Below are 6,000 nucleotides of genomic sequence, written 5' to 3' on the forward strand. Positions count from 1 at the left end.
ACAAATGGAAATGTAATTTCCAGAGTGTAATTTGTAAAGGGCTGCGCCCTTCAAGGAACTTGGGTCCAATGGGTGACTTTGCTCATCTAAGTCCTTCAATAATTTAAGCCAGTTGAATTGTGCCCTAGAACATGGTCAGTATGAACAGTGTGACTAGCCCAGATCCCTCCTCAATGAGACCAAGATTTCCTCATCTGTATCATAAGTACAATAATAACTATCCCTCAAGGTTGTAGGGAGGAATAAATAGCATAATCTCATTCACTTCTTCTATCCATTCATCTATCAGTCCATTCATCCATCCACCCAACCATCTATACAACAAACTTATCACACTTGTTGTTCACCAGATTCTTTGCTGACCTCTGGGGACACAGACATGAATAGGACATGGTCCTGTCCTCTGTGAAAGCACAATCTAGGTAGAAAGACACAAAACTAACCAAAAAAATTATAAAACAAGTTGTTGAGGGATACATGTACTCTAGATGTTTGGGAGCCCATAGAAGGGCAGCATTTCCTGGAGAAGGAAGTGGCAATCCACTCCAGTATTCCTGCCTGGAGAATCCCATGGACAGAGAAGCCTAGTAGGTTACAGTCCATGGGGTTGCAAAGAGTCGGACACGACTGAGCGACTTCACCTCACTTCAGAAGGGCAGCATTTAGCTTAGTTTGGGGGTCAGCTAAGTCTCTTTGGAAGAGAGGGCATCTAAGCTGAGACTAGAATGAGTCATCCGGTGCTGGGAGGGTTAGGAGAGGGTGCTGGCAAGGGGAACAACCATCCAGACAAAGGGGCCAACGTGGAATATTCTATCTTCACAACTTTGCATGACTTACTCCCTCACTTCTTTCAGGCCTCTACTCAAAATATCCCCTCCTCACAGATACTTTCTCTGAGCACCTTGCTCACTGTCCATCCCTTTATTCTGCTTTAGTCTCCTTCACATCACTTATCATGACCTGAAGTTGTAGTGTATTTAATTTTGTATTCTTAGGGTATTCTCTATTGAGAGGTAAACTTAGTGTGGGCAGGGGCCTCATCTGTGTTGCTCAGTGCTGATTCCCATAACTGCATGTCTGATACTGTATTAGTTTGTCAGGGTTTCTGTAACAAGATGTTATAGGCTGGATGAGTAAAGCAACAGAAATGTATTTTCTCACATTTCTGGAGGCTAGAGATCTGAGATCAAGGGGTCTGCAGACTTGGTTCCTTCTGAGGGCTGTGAGAAAGAATCTGCTTCATGTCTTTCTCCTAGCTCCTGGTGGTTTGCTGGCAGTCTTTGGTGTTTCTCATCTTGTAGATATATCCCCTTGCTCTCTGCCTTCATCTTCACGTGATGTTACCCCCGTGTGTATGCATGCAAATTGTCTCTGTTTGTAAGGACACAGTTCACCCTATTCCAGTGTGACGTCCTCTTAATTAATTACATCTGCAATGACCCTATTTCCAAATCAGGTCACATTGGAGGTTAGGACTTTAAGATATGGATTTTGGGGAAAGGGACACAATTCCCCTCACCAAAGACCCATAATAGTTAGGATATAAGTGTCGAATGAAGGAATGCATGGATAAAGGCACAGAGGCAAGAATTAGCATGATGCCTCTGGGGGGCTCTAAGTTGTTTGGGATTCTTGGAGCTTCAAGGGCAAGTCAGGGCCTGGTAAGCACTGACACCCAGGAGGTGTGTGCACACGAGAAGCCTCCCATCAGAGGTAGCTGCTACCATTCTAATTTCTACTGCTTGTTAGGTGGAATGCATGACCATCTCTGCGGCTGTGCATCTCTGCTCTTAGAAGACCCCTTTCACATCATGGCAGAGCTGAGTATTAGCAGTTTGGGCCAACACCATCCTGTTCATTGTTGTTCAGTCGCTAAGTCATGTCAAACTTTTGCGACCCCGTGGACTGAAGTACGGCAGGTTTCCTTGTCCTTCACTATCTTCTAGAGTTTGCTCAAACTCATGTGCATTGAGTTGATGATGCCATCGAACCATCTCTTCCTCTGTCATCCCCTTCTGCTTCTGCCCTCAATCTTTCCTAGCATCAGGGTCTTTTCCAGTATGTTGGCTCTTCACATCAAGTAGCCAAAGAATTGGAGTTTCAGCTTCAGGATTAGTCCTTCTAGTGAATATTCAGGGTTGATTTCTTTAGGATTGACTGGTTTGATCTACTTGCTTTCTAAGGGACTCTCAAGAGTATTCTACAGCACCCCATTTTGAAAGTATTAATTCTTTGGCACTCAGCCTTCTTCACGGTACAACTCTCACATCCATACATGACTACTGGAAAAACCATAGCTTTGACTATATGGACCTTTGTCTCAAAGTAATGTCTCTGCTTTTTAATGTGCTGCCTAGGTTTGTTTTAACTTTTCTTCCAAGGAGCAAGTGTCTTAGTTTTGTGGCTGAAGTCACCATCCATAGTGATTTTGGAGCCCAAGAAAATATCCTGTTTACCAAGAACCACATGCACATCAGCTTACTCAGCAGGTCCCAGAGACCCACGTCTTATATGAGGCCTTCTAACCTGGTCACCTTTTCTTTACATCCCAACAATGGGCTGCCTTCTGCTCTCTGATAAACAGCCTATCATTCATGAGCTGAGATCAGGAATGGTTACAGAGGCTGTAATATATTTCCTTTAGGGTCATAGCCGCTGAGAAACAGTTTCTGATTAATCAACCCTTGTGATAAAGCTTGGGAAAGGTAACAGGACATAAATAGCAAAGGAAACCAAGATTAATGTGGAAATGTCCTTGAGATATCAGGATAGGAAGCTGGGACGGAGCCAAGGGGGCTCCTTAGAGAATAAGCTGGAGTCAGAGGGAGATAACCTCAGAGCAGAGTGAAAAGGGTGGTGACTGCCTGTCATGAATCCAGCCTCTGCCACCTACTCGCTCTAGAATCAGGGCGTAAGTTATCCTGCCACTTGAGCCTCAGTTTCCCTAGCTCAAAGGCAGGGATCCTATGACCAGAGTCATTGTGAAAATGCTGGAGGATGAACAAGAGTTTAACATAGAGCCTGGAGTTTAACAAGACTTCAATACATGGTAACAACTCTAATATCACATACAAATTAAGTGCTTATAATTGTCAAGGCATTATTCTAAGTGGTTTGACCCTCATGAAGTGGTACAATCATAAACTCATTTTGCAGTTGAGAAAACTGATGTTCAGAGGGTTTAAGTAAATGCCCAAGGTTACATAGTTAATAAGCAATGAAACTGAGATTCACACTCAGGCCGTCTGTCCTGGAGCCCATGCTTTTAATTATGCTGTGTAACTCTTGGCCTAATTATAATTGATGTTAGTATCCTTTAGTTATATGATGAGAATTTAGGGCATTTTCAATCAAGAATACTGGAGGTAAGATAAATAACAAAAGTTATTAAATGATTCCTAGGTGCTAGGCAACAAAATACTTATATCAATTAACCTTCACATGCAGTCTGGAAAAAATGCATTTATCACCTGATTTTATAAATAAGGAAATCATGACTCAGAATTATTGTGTAGCTACGATTCAAACCCAAGTCTGTCTCGGTCCAAAGCCCAAGTTCTCTCCGCCACTCCCTTTGCATCCGGGAAACTCACTGGACATACAGTGGAGGGGTAGCATGACATCCAGAGCCCCATCTCTAAGGAGTGACTAAAACTGGGAAGGCTCTTCCTCACTTGCGTCAGAGCTGAGTAAGGTAAGGAAGACTATTATCAAGTTCACAAGGCACCGGGTTCAAAATGAGTAACAAGTCAGACTCCCAGGGGAAGTGAAGAGGGCAATAGGAAAAATACTGCTGGGTTATGGTAGCCCATGAAAGCACAGAGGAAAATTCAGCCAGTAAGGAAGATGGATAGGAGAGCTTATAGTTAAAACTGGCTGGGGGTAAGGAAGGAAGTGATTGACCTAATTTTAGAAAGCCTCAGACTCTGAGGCTCCTAAGGTATGAGACAGGGAGCTTGGGTGAGGAATATTTGCCATTTATCATCCCTTGGCCTCTGCAGGAGTGGTAGGGGATGGTCCAGCTTGGAGACATCCTCCAGTGGAGTAGTGAAAGGATGAGCTTTGAAGTCAGGGAGAACTAGGGTTGAGCAGCAATGGTCAACACTAAAGGTCGGGTGGGAAAGGCTTTCTCAGGGATCACCAGTAGGGTCTCAAAGATCTGATTTATTCAAGAATCTGAAAACATTATTCAGTGAAAACTATTATTAGATGCTGCTTGTACTGTGCTATGGACCATGCATATACTGTTTTCAGAAGACTTGAAATGCCTGTGATAGCTTAAAAACTGTACACTTGATGGAGAAGGAAGACAGTTTAATGCTTTATCTGGATCCAGAGGTGCATCAACTTAAAGGATAGCTCCAACCAACAAACATGATGATATCCAAGAAGAAATGGTTGGTGATGGACAATTCAGAAATGCTTCCCCAAAAGGTTCTTTCAAAAGTTTCAGGTCCTAACCCTTGTAGAAAACACTGACACCCAACATGCATCCCACTGCTGGGCATACACACCGAGGAAACCAGAATTGAAAGAGACACATGTACCCCAATGTTCATCGCAGCACTGTTTATAATAGCCAGGACATGGAAACAACCTAGATGTCCATCAGCAGATGAATGGATAAGAAAGCTGTGGTACATATACACAATGGAGTATTACTCAGCCGTTAAAAAGAATTCATTTGAATCAGTTCTGATGAGATGGATGAAACTGGAGCCGATTATACAGAGTGAAGTAAGCCAGAAAGAAAAACACCAATACAGTATACTAACACATATATATGGAATTTAGAAAGATGGCAATGACAACCCTGTATGCAAGACAGGAAAAAAGACACAGCTGTGTATAACGGACTTTTGGACTCAGAGGGAGAGGGAGAGGGTGGGATGATTTGGGAGAATGGCATTCTGTCATGTATACTATCATGTAAGAATTGAATCGCCAGTCTATGTCTGACGCAGGATACAGCATGCTTGGGGCTGGTGCATGGGGATGACCCAGAGAGATGTTATGGGGAGGGAGGTGGGAGGGGGGTTCATGTTTGGGAACACATGTAAGAATTAAAGATTTTAAAATTAAAAAAAAAAATGTGGAAAAAAAAAACCACTGGGACTTCCCTGGTGATCCAGTGCTTAAGAATCCACCTACTGATGCAGGGGACATGGATCGAATCCCTGGTCAGGGAACTAAGATCCCATAAGCAACGGGGCAGCTAAGCCTGTGTACTGTAATTACTGAGTCTGTACTGTAGAGCCTGCAAGCCACAGCTACTGAAGTCCATGCACCCCAGATCCCGTGCTCTACAATAGGAGAGGCCACTGTGAGGAGAAGCCCATGCACCACAACTAGAGAAAACTTGAGGCCAAAAAAATAAATAAATGAAAATTTAAAAAGCAAACAAAAACCCCAACTTCTTTCATCTCTCTGAGGCTTGTCTTCCTCATCTATGAAACGGGACAAAAGTATCTGCCTGCTAGAGTTTTGTGAGCGATTATATGAAAAAGGTTGAAAGGGCCTAATAAATTGCCTGGCTCATGGTGGGCAACGAATTAATGTTTGTTGGGTGAATCTCAAGGGGAGATGAAATGTTTGTAAAAGGAAGTCTTCACTGAATCATGATAAAAGTGTCATCAGTAGATTTCTAGTTTCTTTGGAACAGAAAATAAGTTTTCATGTCTTCTGTATTTGGCCTTTCTTTTGGTCAATACCTACTATGCTCTCAAAGCTTTAAGACTGCTTAATAATGCGTGAGCATAAATGCATATACTCAAACCCTGGCATACAGTATTGTTGCCAATACATAATGCTTGCTGAAGTTTGCCTTATAGGACTTTAACATCATTATCTCTTTTTTCTTAAAAATTAAGATATATTTATGGTTGCTTTCCTGATTTCAAAAATAATAAATATCAGTTGAAAATAATTTTATTAATTCAGGATGATATGGAGCAGTAAGTAAAAGAATTATCTCTAATTTGACTTTCCAGACATAACCAT

This window comes from Budorcas taxicolor, chromosome 3 (assembly GCF_023091745.1).
Source record: "Budorcas taxicolor isolate Tak-1 chromosome 3, Takin1.1, whole genome shotgun sequence".
Classification (NCBI taxonomy): Eukaryota; Metazoa; Chordata; class Mammalia; order Artiodactyla; family Bovidae; genus Budorcas; species Budorcas taxicolor.